We start from the raw sequence: 16,313 nt of genomic DNA, 5'->3' as shown, positions 1-16,313 counted from the left end.
ACACAAACACATGCATATGCACTAGCGTGCACACACCATCTCACAGACATGCATTCACACATAGGCGCCTGAGCAATGGAGCAAACAGAGCAGCTGCATCCCCACTTTTTTCATGATCCTTGGGTAATTTGTCATTTTAATCATTAGTAATGCTTGGAGCTAGTCTGTATTAAAATAGATATGTACATTTTATAAAAAACATTTGTAACAAACACAGTTAACACCACACCATGTTATACATACAGCTTCACCAGACCAGGATAAACACCATGTTATACATACAGCTTCACCAGACCAGGATAAACACCATGTTATACATACAGCTTCACCAGACCAGGATAAACACCATGTTATACATACAGCTCACCAGACCAGGATAAACACCATGTTATACATACAGCTCACCAGACCAGGATAAACACCATGTTATACATACAGCTTCACCAGACCAGGATAAACACCATGTTATACATACAGCTCACCAGACCAGGATAAACACCATGTTATACATACAGCTTCACCAGACCAGGATAAACACCATGTTATACATACAGCTCACCAGACCAGGATAAACACCATGTTATACATACAGCTCACCAGACCAGGATAAACACCATGTTATACATACAGCTCACCAGACCAGGATAAACACCATGTTATACATACAGCTCACCAGACCAGGATAAACACCATGTTATACATACAGCTTCACCAGACCAGGATAAACACCATGTTATACATACAGCTTCACCAGACCAGGATAAACACCATGTTATACATACAGCTCACCAGACCAGGATAAACACCATGTTATACATACAGCTCACCAGACCAGGATAAACACCATGTTATACATACAGCTCACCAGACCAGGATAAACACCATGTTATACATACAGCTCACCAGACCAGGATAAACACCATGTTATACATACAGCTCACCAGACCAGGATAAACACCATGTTATACATACAGCTTCACCAGACCAGGATAAACACCATGTTATACATACAGCTCACCAGACCAGGATAAACACCATGTTATACATACAGCTTCACCAGACCAGGATAAACACCATGTTATACATACAGCTCACCAGACCAGGATAAACACCATGTTATACATACAGCTCACCAGACCAGGATAAACACCATGTTATACATACAGCTCACCAGACCAGGATAAACACCATGTTATACATACAGCTTCACCAGACCAGGATAAACACCATGTTATACATACAGCTTCACCAGACCAGGATAAACACCATGTTATACATACAGCTCACCAGACCAGGATAAACACCATGTTATACATACAGCTCACCAGACCAGGATAAACACCATGTTATACATACAGCTTCACCAGACCAGGATAAACACCATGTTATACATACAGCTTCACCAGACCAGGAAAAATCACGAAAGAAAAATACAATTAAATGTACAGATTTGGTCAAGCCTCCCATCTATCTCCGACCAACAGCCCGTAGCAAACATCTCAAATAGTAGACAGTCAAGATAAAGACACAAGGGGAGGAAAAGAGAGGTAAGCCACCCTACCAGTTGGTCCCTTTTGGCAGAGGATAACCCTGCCTATGCCTGCACTATGGGCAGTAATGGAGCTAACGTTATCACTTGTTTGTGTGCTATGACCTGATACACATAGTCACAAGAAGAAAACAAGGTGGGTCCTAATCTGGCAGGGGGGAGGGGCGTACTTGTATAAAAGCAGAGATTGTTTTAGACACTTTTGTAGAACTTATGAGGAGCCATCCAAATCCTGTGTGACTCTGTATTAACTTCTACCTGCAATTGCATAACTAAATATATTTTATATATACTCAGAAGTTGTTGTCTGTGTCATTTTCTAAAGCTTAAGGTTTGTTTAAGAATAAGAGAATATCAGCACTGTGCAAAGAATCCTCTACACCATGCCTGCACTATGGCATTTCATATATTTAAGCAATAAGGCCCGAGGGGGTGTGGTATATGGCCAATATAACATGGCTAAGGGCTGTTCTTAGCACGGTGCAACGCGCTCTACAGTTTCCGATGTGTATCAAGAATGGTCCACCACCCAAAGGACATCCAGCCAATTTGACACAACAGTGGGAAGCATTGGAGTCAGCATGGGCCAGCATCCCTGTGGAACGCTTTCGACACCTTGTAGAGTCCATGCCGCGACAAATTGAGGCTGTACTGAGGGCAAAAGGTATTCCTAATGTTTGGTATACTCAGTGTATGTAGCCAACTCACTGTGGTTATTGTACAAAAGGCCACTATTAGAATGGCTACAGTAGAATGATTTTTGTTCAAAATGTGTGGTTTTAAGAACCAAAACCCAATGACATTATGTATGCATTTATGATTATGAAGTAGCCTTGATGAAAGAAAAGGTTGGAGACCCCATGTTACCAGAGCTACATTTTATTCTTTATATTGCAGATTCGGGCCGCAAATTAATATATATAGCTGGCAAACAAATCTAGTTTGATAATAATAATGATAAATTAATAACACGTTTGTAATTTGTTTTTTATGTCAACATAATCAATGACCAAATGTAAATGCAAAACTCCAGTTTGCATTTTCAAGTTGACAGTTCTGGTTCAATGCCCTACCAGATAACCCTGCCATATTGAGAAAGAAAGTTGTTAAAATATTCAATCAGAGTTCATATTTGTGACAAAAAGATGTGCAATTTGTATTTGTACTACATTGTTGTGATCACATTATTTGTGACACTTAATGTGCAATTTAACAATGCTTTTTCTGAACCTACCAAGTACAATGTTAAAATTCAAATCCTTATTGGGTAAAACAATAATATTCTTCCCATTTCCTCATTGTCATGCGTTATCTTGGCCACATTCTTAACAGTTTGGCCTGTCAATCGACCACTGTGGGTGGGACTGTCAGGGAAGGGGGCGGGATATGTGTTAGAGTCATAGAGTTGGTAGGGATTCAGACCTGTCAATCGACCACTATGGTTGGGATTTTCAGGGAAGGGGGCGGGATGTTTGTGAGTAAAAGGGTTGGTAGGGTTTCAGATCTGTCAATTAATTATTGGAGGTGGGATTTTCAGGGGAGTAGATTAGTAATGTAGTCATTAAAACACTTTTTCAATATCATTTATTGTGTGCTGTTCATAAATATGGATACCCCCTGTTAAGAAACAGTGTAGAATTGCAGGAAAATTGTTTTAAAAGCTTTTGCACCCCCACTTTCAGACAAAGTCAAGCGCCAGTGCATAAACACACACACACAATCACTGGCACACACACACACAGTCGACATCTTCCCCCACCCTATTGTTTTTTTTTTTTTTTTTTTTTTTTTTTTTTTTTAGGGGGTAGATCAGCTTTAATATTGCAAATAGATTGTAACTTCCATCAATGTAATTGTCTGCATCACTTCCAATCCCCCATACGTTTTTTTCTTCTTTTTTTTTCTCGCATATATATATATATATATATATATATATACATATAAACATACATACACGTATATATATACACATACATACATATATAAACATACATACACATATATATATACACATACATACATATATACATACATCCATATCCTTTAAAAATGATATATTTCCCTTTATTACTTTCCAACCCTACCATCCCCTCCCTAATTGGAGTAAACTAGTGAACAACAATGCTTAGGCCTCTACTTCATGCTTATACATACTATATACATTTTATGGACACAGTCACTAATTATATTTTGTTTGTTTTTACTCCTGAACTTCCTCCTGAACTTCCTCCGATCATTTTCATGATGTCCATCTGGTATGCTTCTATATGCCATATCTTTCTAACTGTGCTCTTTCACAATATATAACCTCACAATATATAACCTATATACAGTGGGGGGAAAAAGTATTTAGTCAGCCACCAATTGTGCAAGTTCTCCCACTTAAAAATATGAGAGAGGCCTGTAATTTTCATCATAGGTACACGTCAACTATGACAGACAAATTGATGAAAAAAAATCCAGAAAATCACATTGTATGATTTTTTATGAATTTATTTGCAAATTATGGTGGAAAATAAGTATTTGGTCACCTACAAACAAGCAAGATTTCTGGCTCTCACAGACCTGTAACTTCTTCTTTAAGAGGCTCCTCTGTCCTCCACTCGTTACCTGTATTAATGGCACCTGTTTGAACTTGTTATCAGTATAAAAGACACCTGTCCACAACCTCAAACAGTCACACTCCAAACTCCACTATGGCCAAGACCAAAGAGCTGTCAAAGGACACCAGAAACAAAATTGTAGACCTGCACCAGGCTGGGAAAACTGAATCTGCAATAGGTAAGCAGCTTGGTTTGAAGAAATCAACTGTGGGAGCAATTATTAGGAAATGGAAGACATACAAGACCACTGATAATCTCCCTCGATCTGGGGCTCCACGCAAGATCTCACCCTGTGGGGTCAAAATGATCACAAGAACGGTGAGCAAAAATCCCAGAACCACACGGGGGGACCTAGTGAATGACCTGCAGAGAGCTGGGACCAAAGTAACAAAGCCTACCATCAGTAACACACTACGCCGCCAGGGACTCAAATCCTGCAGTGCAAGACGTGTCCCCCTGCTTAAGCCAGTACATGTCCAGGCCCGTCTGAAGTTTGCTAGAGTGCATTTGGATGATCCAGAAGAGGATTGGGAGAATGTCATATGGTCAGATGAAACCAAAATAGAACCTTTTGGTAAAAACTCAACTCGTCGTGTTTGGAGGACAAAGAATGCTGAGTTGCATCCAAAGAACATCATACCTACTGTGAAGCATGGGGGTGGAAACATCATGCTTTGGGGCTGTTTTTCTGCAAAGGGACCAGGACGACTGATCCGTGTAAAGGAAAGAATGAATGGGGCCATGTATCGTGAGATTTTGAGTGAAAACCTCCTTCCATCAGCCAGGGCATTGAAGATGAAACGTTGCTGGGTCTTTCAGCATGACAATGATCCCAAACACACCGCCCGGGCAACGAAGGAGTGGCTTCGTAAGAAGCATTTCAAGGTCCTGGAGTGGCCTAGCCAGTCTCCAGATCTCAACCCTATAGAAAATCTTTGGAGGGAGTTGAAAGTCCGTGTTGCCCAGCGACAGCCCCAAAACATCACTGCTCTAGAGGAGATCTGCATGGAGGAATGGGCCAAAATACCAGCAACAGTGTGGAAACCTTGTGAAGACTTACAGAAAACGTTTGACCTGTGTCATTGCCAACAAAGGGTATATAACAAAGTATTGAGAAACTTTTGTTATTGACCAAATACTTATTTTCCACCATAATTTGCAAATAAATTCATTAAAAATCCTACAATTTGATTTTCTGGATTTTTTTTTCTCATTTTGTCTGTCATAGTTGACGTGTACCTATGATGAAAATTACAGGCCTCTCTCATCCTTTTAAGTGGGAGAACTTGCACAATTGGTGGCTGACTAAATACTTTTTTCCCCCACTGTACTTATTATGGACACAGCATGTCTTACACTAGTTAACTTGTTGTTATTAGTTGTTGTTATTAAACATCTTTGCTAAAAGTATTATTATATTATTGATCGATTTACTATGACTTTTCAGATCCCCCAGTAGTGCTATCTGCAGGGTCAGCTTAATGCAAATATGCCGATTTTGCAGGTTTTCCTACTTACAAAGCATGTAGAGGTCTGTCATTTTGATCATAGGTACACTTCAACTGTGAGAGACGGAATCTAAAACAAAAATCCAGAAAATCACATTGTATGACTTTTAAGTAAATCATTTGCATTTTATTGCATGACATAAGTATTTGATCACATACCAACCAGGAAGAATTCCGGCTCTCAAAGACCTGTTAGTTTTTCATTAAGAAGCCCTCCTGTTCTCCACTCATTACCTGTATTAACTGCACCTGTTTGAACTCGTTACCTGTATAAAATACACCTGTCCACACACTCAATCAAACAGACTCCATCCTCTCCACAATGGACAAGACCAGAGAGCTGTGTAAGGACATCAGGGATAAAATTGTAGACCTGCACAAGGTTGGGATGGGCTACAGGACAATAGGCAAGCAGCTTGGTGAGAAGGCAACAACTGTTGGCGCAATTATTAGAAAATGGAAGAAGTTCAAGATGACGGTCAATCAACCTCGGTCTGGGGCTCCATGCAAGATCTCACCTCGTGGGGCATCAATGATCATGAGGAAGGTGAGGGATCAGCCCAGAACTACACGGCAGGACCTGGTCAATGACCTGAAGAGAGCTGGGACCACAGTCTCAAAGAAAACCATTAGTAACACACTACGCCGTCATGGATTAAAATCCTGCAGCGCACGCAAGGTCCCCCTGCTCAAGCCAGCGCATGTCCAGGCCCGTCTGAAGTTTGCCAATGACCATCTGGATGATCCAGAGGAGGAATGGGAGAAGGTCATGTGGTCTGATGAGACAGAAATATAGCTTTTTGGTCTAAACTCCACTCGCCGTGTTTGGAGGAAGAAGAAGGATGAGTACAACCCCAAGAACACCATCCCAACCGTGAAGCATGGAGGTGGAAACATCATTCTTTGGGGATGCTTTTCTGCAAAGGGGACAGGACGACTGCACCTAATTGAGCGGAGGATGGATAGGGCCATGTATCGCAAGATATTGGCCAACAACCTCCTTCCCTCAGTAAGAGCATTGAAGATGGGTCGTGGCTGGGTCTTCCAGCATGACAACGACCCGAAACAACTAAGGAGTGGCTCCGTAAGAAGCATCTCAAGGTCCTGGAGTGGCCTAGCCAGTCTCCAGACCTGAACCCAATAGAACATCTTTGGAGGGAGCTGAAAGTCCGTATTGCCCAGCGACAGCCCTGAAACCTGAAGGATCTGGAGAAGGTCTGTATGGAGGAGTGGGCCAAAATCCCTGCTACAGTGTGTGCAAACCTGGTCAAGACCTACAGGAAACGTATGATCTCTGTAATTACAAACAAAGGTTTCTGTACCAAATATTAAGTTCTGCTTTTCTGATGTATCAAATACTTATGTCATGCAATAAAATGCAAATGAATTACTTAAAAATAATACAATGTGATTTTCTGGATTTTTGTTTTAGATTCCGTCTCTCACAGTTGAAGTGTACCTATGATAAAAATTACAGACCTCTACATGCTTTGTAAGAAGGAAAACCTGCAAAATCTGCAGTGTATCAAATACTTGTTCTCCCCACTGTATCTACTAGTTCTAATGTATCCATGACATTCACGATTTCCTTAAGAGCATGAGGGTGATTGTTTGTAGTGTGATTTCCTTTACTGTTCATTGAGCTATTTAAAACGGTATTATAATCTCCCACCATAATAATAGAGTCTTGAATTGCTTGCAAGGTCGATAATTTATTATATATATTTTCAATGAAGTGTGGATCATCATTATTTGGTCCGTAAAGGTTAATGAGCCATATTTGTTTATGGTCCAATAACATATTTAAAATAATCCATCTACCTTGCGTATCTGTTTGGACAATTTGCACATTCGGATCGAAATTACTGTTAATTAATATCATCACCCCTTTTGAGTTTCTTAGCCCATTAAATATGTTTGTAAATTTACCAATAGAAAATACCATAGTGATTGAGTGTCCATATAGCTATACCATGATATTTGCAATGTTACTAAATAACCCTCCAATTGTTCTCCACTAATTCCCCCGCTAAAACCCCTCCCCATCCCAAGATGGGCCGTCATCCCAGTGATCAGCATACCACCCCTGTTGCCCCGGATCCCTATGCCCCCGAGGGGCCAAGACCCATCCGTCGAAAACATCACATAGTGCCACCCACAAAACAGAAGCAGGTCAACCACCAAAAGCATTTCCAATGCTCTCACCTCAATATATTTATATAGCTATTTAAAAAATATCTATTCAAATATCTTGCATATCTTATTTTCCATCATTATCAATTAATGTGCGTAATAATGTCGGCATTCATGCGTAGGATTTTAACCTATAACCCGAATTGCCATTGTATTACATTACATTTTTAACAAGCAACTACCACTTCAGCAAACAACCACTGCAATCCAACCCCCACCCCCCCTGCAACAGATGCTGGCCACAAACTCACACACACACACACACACACACGTTCACACACTCAACCCCCCCACCCCACCCCACCCCACCGCCCCCCTCCCCACCCACCCCCCAGATCAGATGCTCAATGGTTGATACATCCCAGAGCCCAACTCAAGAAAGGACCTGATTTACGAATGCATATACAGTTACAGCCGTTTGAGAAAGCATGCAAGATTGAGCAAAAGTGAACAACAATGTGAGATTTGATTAATCTATTTAATCTATGTTAAGTCCTAGGTGATGGAGATCAGATCCACCCTCTTCACCTGAGACACAAACACTCTGGTCCCCCATTGTAACCATTTTCCCAAGCATCTCTGTGCAGTCATATCTTTGATTATTTTGTGCCACTTGGGCCACAATAGTAAGCCCCCTCTCTGATTGTCAGAGTGTGACCCCATCCCCATGGGTTACTGGCGCCAGTGTTGCCAGCACTGCCACTACCTGGGTGGGGGTACCCCACCGGAATCCCCACCGGCTAGGTACAAGGTCGTCAAGGTTCTCATTAGCAGCTTTGAGAATTTCCTTGTATATTATGCTCCCCCATCAGGGGCTCTGGCTTTGTAGGACCAACCCTGCCAGGCAGGCTCAAAATCTTGAGGGGGCGGTGCTGCTCAAGTAGGTCTCTGACCGCATTTATTTCTCTGTTTAGGCTGCATATAGGCAATTCACAGCAGGTCCATAAAACAGATGGGAACTTCTCTTTGGTGTATGGGTCGCTCAGGTGGGTGTCCAGGATATAGGGTTGGGGATCGTTCCATCATGATAGGACAATAAAAAATAGATTAGATGTATACTATATTGAAAAATTTATATCCCTCATCTACACAAAAAGCTCCCTCTCACAACCCCTGCTCATAGACACCCGTTGGCTCTGGGATATGCAACCATTTCCCCTCTCACTCACTTAACGCCGGACATTTCCAAACAGAAAAACGCACTCCACATGGCTGATTGCGGAGGCTAGGGGCCGAGCACGCGCCTGCATCCCACACCTGCCGCAAGGGGGAAAGGACGCCAGGGAGAACACAGGACCAACCACAACAACCGTTCGCCAAAACAACAATTGCCTGCCAAAAATGCAATGTTCTAATTAGTTGTATTTGAAGATGTATTATTCTGCTTGTTATCTTTTCTTGTTATATCGTCTTATCCTTTTATAAAATACTATACATGTTCTTTAATATTACAATCGCTATCATGGCTAGTATTGGGTGTTCCATTATTCAACTCCTCTATTAGAACTTTCAGAATAGCCATGGAGTAATCTTTGTGTCTCGGAACATTTGGTTGTCAATATACAGTTTATCGACAACGAGTGCAACACGTTTCCCTTTTAATCTATTTTCCTTGAAGATTGGATACAGAACTTTGCGCCTTTCTGCAATCTCCCTCAGAAACGGATCATTCATGCCTATTTTTGTGCCAGCAAGTCTTTTACCTTTTAACCATTGCTTTATCCTTTAAAAAAGCAAATTTGGCAACGATTGGACGCTCGTATTTCTGTCCTCTTTGTCCGAAACGGTGTATACGTTCGAGTTGGATTTTATCGACAGCCTCGAGTGGAATCTGCAGCTCTGTAAGAAGGAAGTCCTTCACAATATTCGCAGTTACTTCTCCCTCTTTTTCCTGAATACCCATAAGTACTAGATTTTCTCTCATTTATCTAGTTTGGATGTCTAGTAAGGCTTCTCTCAGAAGGTTGTTCTCCTTTTTAAGTTCCCTAACGTCCGTTTCCATCTTAGTGACTGTCACTTTAAATTTGTTGGTTTCTTTCTCCATTATCGCTGCTTTTTCGTCACTCATTTCAAGACTATCTTTCAACTCCTTCACATCCTTACTGACCAACTCTAGTATGCCCAGTTTGTCATTTATCGACTTCAAACAGGTCACTTTCCACACTTACCAGACCCAGTGGTGAAAAGCATAAATCATCTGTATCAGTCGACGAGTCGCGTTTTCTCTTGAAGATTGGTTCTCCTCGTTTATCTTCCGACATGTTTGGGTGTTTCGTGTTGTTGTAATATTTGTAGATATATTTCTCTAGCCTTATGATTTGTTTTGTGTTATTATCCAGATTGAATTTTATTAACTGCGAATATATGAAATGCTAATATTTAGTCTAACTTACTGATTTTGAATATTATGTTTTTATCTTGAGGTGATTTGTACCGCTGTCTATTCAATACGCCATCTTGTCTACGCGCCCTATTGTTAGCACTTGTGTAAATAAGCCTGCGGCAGCCTATTAAATTGTTTTATAGTTTTTTTCTACTCTTTGAGAAATGAAAGGGAATTTCTGTGTGGATGGAGAGATGAATGATTCATACATTATTTTGGATGAGCTATTTCTTTTTTTTCCATCCTTTTTTTTTTGTCGGACTGCAGATGTCCTAGGGGATGTCACTGTGACTCAAAGGTCACCTGAGTTTGGAGCAACGAAGCACACACATTCACAGACTCACTCACACACACACATTCACAGACTCACTCACACACACACACATTCACAGACTCACTCACACACACACACATTCACAGACTCACTCACACACACACACATACACAGACTCACTCACACACACACATTCACAGACTCACTCACACACACATTCACAGATTCACTCACACACACACATTCACAGACTCACTCACACACACACATTGACAGACTCACTCACACACACACATTCACAGACTCACTCACACACACACATTCACAGACTCACTCACACACACACACACATTCACAGACTGATTGACAGACTCACTCACACACACACATTCACAGACTCACTCACACACACACATTCACAGACTCACTCACACACACACATTCACAGACTGATTCACAGACTCACTCACACACACACATTCACAGACTCACTCACACACACACATTCAAAAAAACACACACACACACACTCCCTACTATTGCTCATGAGGAAAGAAACTTAAAAACGACTAAACTATTCCGCACAGTCATCCTACTAGAGTACAGCTGCATCAGAATTATAACGCAGCAGTCAGTGGGGACAAAACAACATTTAGCCGTCACCAATGGAAATGACAGGCAATCATCATAAACTACAGAGCAGAATTGGCGCGATAGAGAGTAGGCCTGCGTCCCAAATGGCACCCTATTCCCAATGCAGTGCACTACTTTTGACAAGGGCCAATAGGGAATAAGGTGCCATTTGGGACGCAGCCAGAGTAGAGTTGAGTGACTCTAGGGAGGAGGCAGAGGACTCACCCCCACTTGTTTTTCTGGTTTGGCTGTCACTGTCTCCGTCTCTGCTGATGTCACTCTTTCTGACTCTGTTTACGTCTGTCTGTCTGTCTGTCTCCCTTGCACATGCTGTCATTTGTTCTGTTTTTGCTGTCCCTCTCTCTGTCTGTGCCCCTGCCACTCATTCTGTCTCTCTCTTTATCTTCCTCTTCCTCTCTCTCTCTCTCTCTCTCTCTCTCTCTCTCTCTCTCTCTCTCTCTCCCTCTCTCTCCCATCACCACTCTGTCTCTCAGCCTCACCCCATCTCTCCCTCCCTCTGATTCTCTCTTCTCTCTCCCTTTCCTTCAAACTCCCATCCCTCCCCTACACACTCTGTCCGTCTCTCTCTCTCTCTCTCTCTCTCTCTCTCTCTCTCTCTCTCTCTCTCTCTCTCTCTCTCTCTCTCTCTCTCTCTCTCTCTCTCTCTCTCTCTCTCCTCTCTGTCTGTCTGTCCGTCTCTCTCTCCCTCTGTCTGTCCGTCTCTCTCTCTCTCTCTCTCTCTCTCTCTCTCTCTGCCTCTCTGTCTGTCTCTCTCTCCCTCTCTCTCTGATGACTGTCTTCTGTCCTGTGTAGGGGAGTTGGAGAAACAGCAGGGCTCGAAGGGAGTCTCAGCTAAGAACAATGGCACTCTGGAGCTACGTAGCAAACAGGGCTCCCCGTCAGGTGTGTGTCTGTGTGCACATGTGTTTGTGCATGTGTGTGCATGTGTGTGTGCATGTGTGTGTGTGTGTGCACCTAACCTAAACTAACATGCAATACTGTTACACATACTACTCTCCAGACACACACATTTGTTTTACTATCCTTGTGGGGACCAAACAATTAATTCCCATTCAAAATCCTATTTACCCTAACCCTTAATCTAACCCTAACCTTAAGCCCTAAACCTAACCCTATCTCCTAACCCTTACCCTAAATCTAACCCTAACCCTTATTGTAACACTAAACCTAACCCCTAAGCCTAAAAAAATGTTCCTTGTGGGGATCGCCGAAATGTCCCCGAATTTTCCTTGTTTAACTATCCTTGTAAGGACTTCTGGTCCCCACCAGGATAGTAAAACTAAAAACACACACACGCCACTGATTTTGGCCTCATGTTGCCGTCAGCTCTTATGTTGGTGTCATTTTGATTGACAGGCAAGCAGGACCTGGATGAAAACAGTGGACATAATGCAGTGGAGGTAAGTGCTCACTGATAGGCCAAGTCTTAATGCAGGTAAGTGTTTCTTTGTATCTATTGTCACTGGAGGAGAGACCTAGGCACCACAGAAGTTAGCCTGACCTAGCATAACGCTAGTGTGTATGTATGTGAGTGGATGGGTGAGTGTGACTCTATTGAACTAACTATTGACCCTATTGAACTAACTAACTATTGACCATATTGAACTAACTATTGACCCTGTTGAACTAACTAACTATTGACCCTATTTAACTAACTATTGACACTATTGAACTAACTATTGACCCTATTGAACTAACTATTGACCCTATTGAACTAACTATTGACCCTATTGAACTAACTATTGACCCTATTGAACTCAGATCAGACAACAAATGTGCCCCCCATACAGCATAACATATCCATATAAATGTCCTTAGTAATTGTTATAGGTAGGTAGGTAGGTAGGTAGGTAGGTAGGTAGGTAGGAGGTAGGAGGTAGGTAGGTACTTAGATAGGTAGAAACACAGGAAGTGGTTACTGCATTATATACAGTGCATTCGGAAATTATTCAGACCCCTGGACTTTTTCCAAATTGTGTTACATTACAGCCTTATTCTAAAATGGATTAAATCGTTTTTTTTCCTTCATCAATCTGCACACAATACCCCATAATGACAAAGCAAAAACAGGTTTTTAGAATTTTTTGCAAATGTATTAAAAATAAACATCTTATATCACATTTACATAAGTATTCAGACCCTTTACTCAGTACTTTGTTGAAGCACCTTAGGCAGCGATTACAGCCTCGAGTCTTCTTGGGTAGGACGCTACAAGCTTGGCACACCTGTATTTGGGGAGTTTCACCCATTCTTCTCTGCAGATCCTCTCAAGCTCTGTCAGGTTGGATGGGGAGCGTCGCTGCACAGCTATTTTCAGTTCTCTCCAGAGATGTTCGATCGGGTTCAAGTCCGGGCTCTGGCTGGGCCACTCAAGGACATTCAGAGACTTGTCCCGAAGCCACTCCTGCATTGTCTTGGCAGGGTGCTTAGGGTTGTTGTCCTGTTAGAAGGTGAAACTTCGCCCCAGTCTGAGGTCCTGAGCGCTCTGGAGCAGGTTTTCATCAATGATCTCTCTGTACTTTGCTCCGTTCAGCTTTCCCTCTCCCAGTCCCTGCCGCTAAAAAACATCCCCACAGCATGATACTGCCTCCACCATGCTTCACCGTAGGGATGGTGCCAGGTTTCCTCCAGATGTGACTCTTGGCATTCAGGCCAAAGTGTTCAATCTTGGTTTCATCAGACCAGAGAATCTTCTCTCATGGTCTGAGAGTCCTTTAGGTACCTTTTGGCAAACTCCAAGAGGGCTGTCATGTGCCTTTTACTAAGGAGTGGCTTCCGTCTGGCCACTCTACTATAAAGACCTTATTGGTGGAGTGCTGCAGAGATGGTTGTCCTTCTGGAAAGTTCTCCCATCTCCACAGAGGAACTCCCTGACAAGGCCCTTCTCCCCTGATTTCTCAGTTTGGCCGGGCGGTCAGCTCTAGAAAGAGTCTTAGTGGTTCCAAACTTCTTCCATTTAAGAATGATGGAGGCTACTGTGTTCTTGGGGACCTTCAATGCTGCAGAAATCTGTTGGTACAATTCCCCAGATCTGTGCCTCGACACAATCCTGTCTCAGTACTCTACAGACAATTCCTTCGACCTCATGGCTTGTTTTTTGCTCTGACATGCACTGTCAACATTTCTAAAAACCTGTTTTCTCTTTGTCATTATGGGGTATTGTATGTAGATTGATGAGGATTTTTATTTATTTAACCTATTTTAGAATAAGGCTGTAACATAACAAAATGTGGAAAAATACTTTCCGAATGCACTGTATAGCCTGGGCCAGAGGTTTGGAGGTGGCCCTTGGGGCTTTCAGGTGAGTGAGAGAATGAGAGAATAGAAATGGTGAATTACAATGGTAAATTACCATATTTCTAGAAGGTGTTTCGACTTGTATTCAGTTGACATAACCTACCTCAATACAGCTGTATGTGTGTGTGTGTGCGTGTGTACCCCGCTTCCCTCACATGTTTATCTCAATTAACAAGCAGGTGTGTTCACGGTAACACTGATTTGACCCGTCATCGTCACCTACCCCTCCCCTCTCGTTCCTTGGGAGAATTACCACTCCGGTGGTGCTACATTACCTTTTGTATCCCTCCGCCGGAGGACTGGTGCACAGAGGCAAACACACCCGGTCAATGTGACATTCAGGGCCTGTTTAACAAGAGGCAGTGCGCTAGGTCTCCATTGAAACAAGGCTTTATTTGTTCTAACACTCAACGGGCCCACTTCGGTATCGAATTCAATTGGTTTTGATCATCTTTGAGGTACATTATACATATCTGCTATACCTGTGTCCCTCAGTGATGTCTTCACAAAAGGACTGGGTTAAATGCAGATTTGGAGTTGTATTATTAATGACGGAGGTGTATTCTAGGTGTAGGTGTGTAGTACCTCCCGAGGCCAAGGTGGCTAGAGTACGTGTCGGTCTTAGAGAACATGTCCCTTCGCTCTACCCCTACAGTCTCTTACCCCCTCCCCACGCTGAAATGTCAACCCCCGTGAGGACGTAAGCTGTTGAAACGCATCGGTGCTGGATATAGCTGAATATGTGTGACGGGGAGAGAGATGGATAGAGAAGGTGAAAGAGAAAGGGAGGGAGGGAGGGAGGGAGGTTGGGAGGAGGGAGAGAAATCAAAGGCAGCGCGTGATTCATTGTTCGTTAAGGACGGATGATAAAAGATAAAACATCTAGGTTATTACATTATGAATAAATGTACATCAAAGCCCCTATAGAACACTGTAGAGCCCTGCAAATTGACCACCCGCCAACGTGCCTGGTGAAATACACATTCTTACCTAAATCTACACGCATTTGGCGGGTGGCAGGTGTTCTTTTTATGACCTGATTCCCACGCATAATAGAGAGACCTGATCGTACTGTACACAAATGTAAGCAAGGTTTGAAATGATTATGTTCTAATCAAATATTATATTTGTTTAGGCTTCTTGCAGTCAATTTGCAGTCTACAAATTATTTGTAATTATCTTCCGGCCCCCTGACCATTCCGCTCAATAAAAAATCGACCTGCGGCTGAATCTAGTTGATGATCCCTGGTCTAAAGCCTATCATCCCAAAGTCCCTTCCTATGTTAGTTGCTCCTATCATAACTGTTTAATCATTTCCATAACGAAAGGGAACATATTCCTCCATGACAAGCACTTCCTGGTGGAAATGACACATGCCTGCATACATAATAAGGCTGATTTGCATCTAATTTGCATACAAGCTTCTCCCAGCCTATCTGCTACACCGCAAATGTGTTCAGCGGCTGATTAGCAGATTCCACCGAGAATCCACCTACAAGCGCTCTGTAATGAAACGCAGCTCATTCTGGGTGTGTAGACAACTAGACATTTCCCTACAAATCTCTTCGTTCCAAGTCCAATATGTTTAGGGAGATGAGGGGAACAGTGGAAGGTCCCCAAGCTCCATTAGTGCTGCTGGGGAGGAGTCATACAGCTGATTAGCCAAGTAGTGACCTTTCACACTGCAAGCAAAGCAGTGCTTGCGTTGAGACTGAATTGAATTATTGTGTTTATTGTGAATTAAGACGTATTTTTGTTGCGAAACACGCTCAAACGTGCTACTGTAGCTTTTAAGGATATTTTCAAAACATGGGAATACTGTTTGTAGTCATAGGACTAAATAGGAATCGAA

At 42.4% G+C, this 16,313-nt stretch overlaps 1 pseudogene across 1 annotated transcript in view; it reads left to right on the top strand.

Moving 5' to 3' along the window:
* LOC311129298 (IQ motif and SEC7 domain-containing protein 3-like) overlaps positions 1-16,313 on the top strand; it is a 58,002-nt pseudogene that overhangs the window by 40,095 nt on the left and 1,594 nt on the right. Inside the window, exons 8-9 of the transcript in view lie at positions 11,957-12,046; positions 12,521-12,564. The product of the transcript in view is annotated as an IQ motif and SEC7 domain-containing protein 3-like (transcript). The remainder of the gene's footprint in view (positions 1-11,956; positions 12,047-12,520; positions 12,565-16,313) is intronic.

Source organism: Coregonus lavaretus (assembly GCF_964263955.1).
Source record: "Coregonus lavaretus genome assembly, chromosome: 5".
In the NCBI taxonomy this organism is placed as follows: Eukaryota; Metazoa; Chordata; class Actinopteri; order Salmoniformes; family Salmonidae; genus Coregonus; species Coregonus lavaretus.
This window is presented reverse-complemented; position numbering and strand designations above follow the sequence as displayed.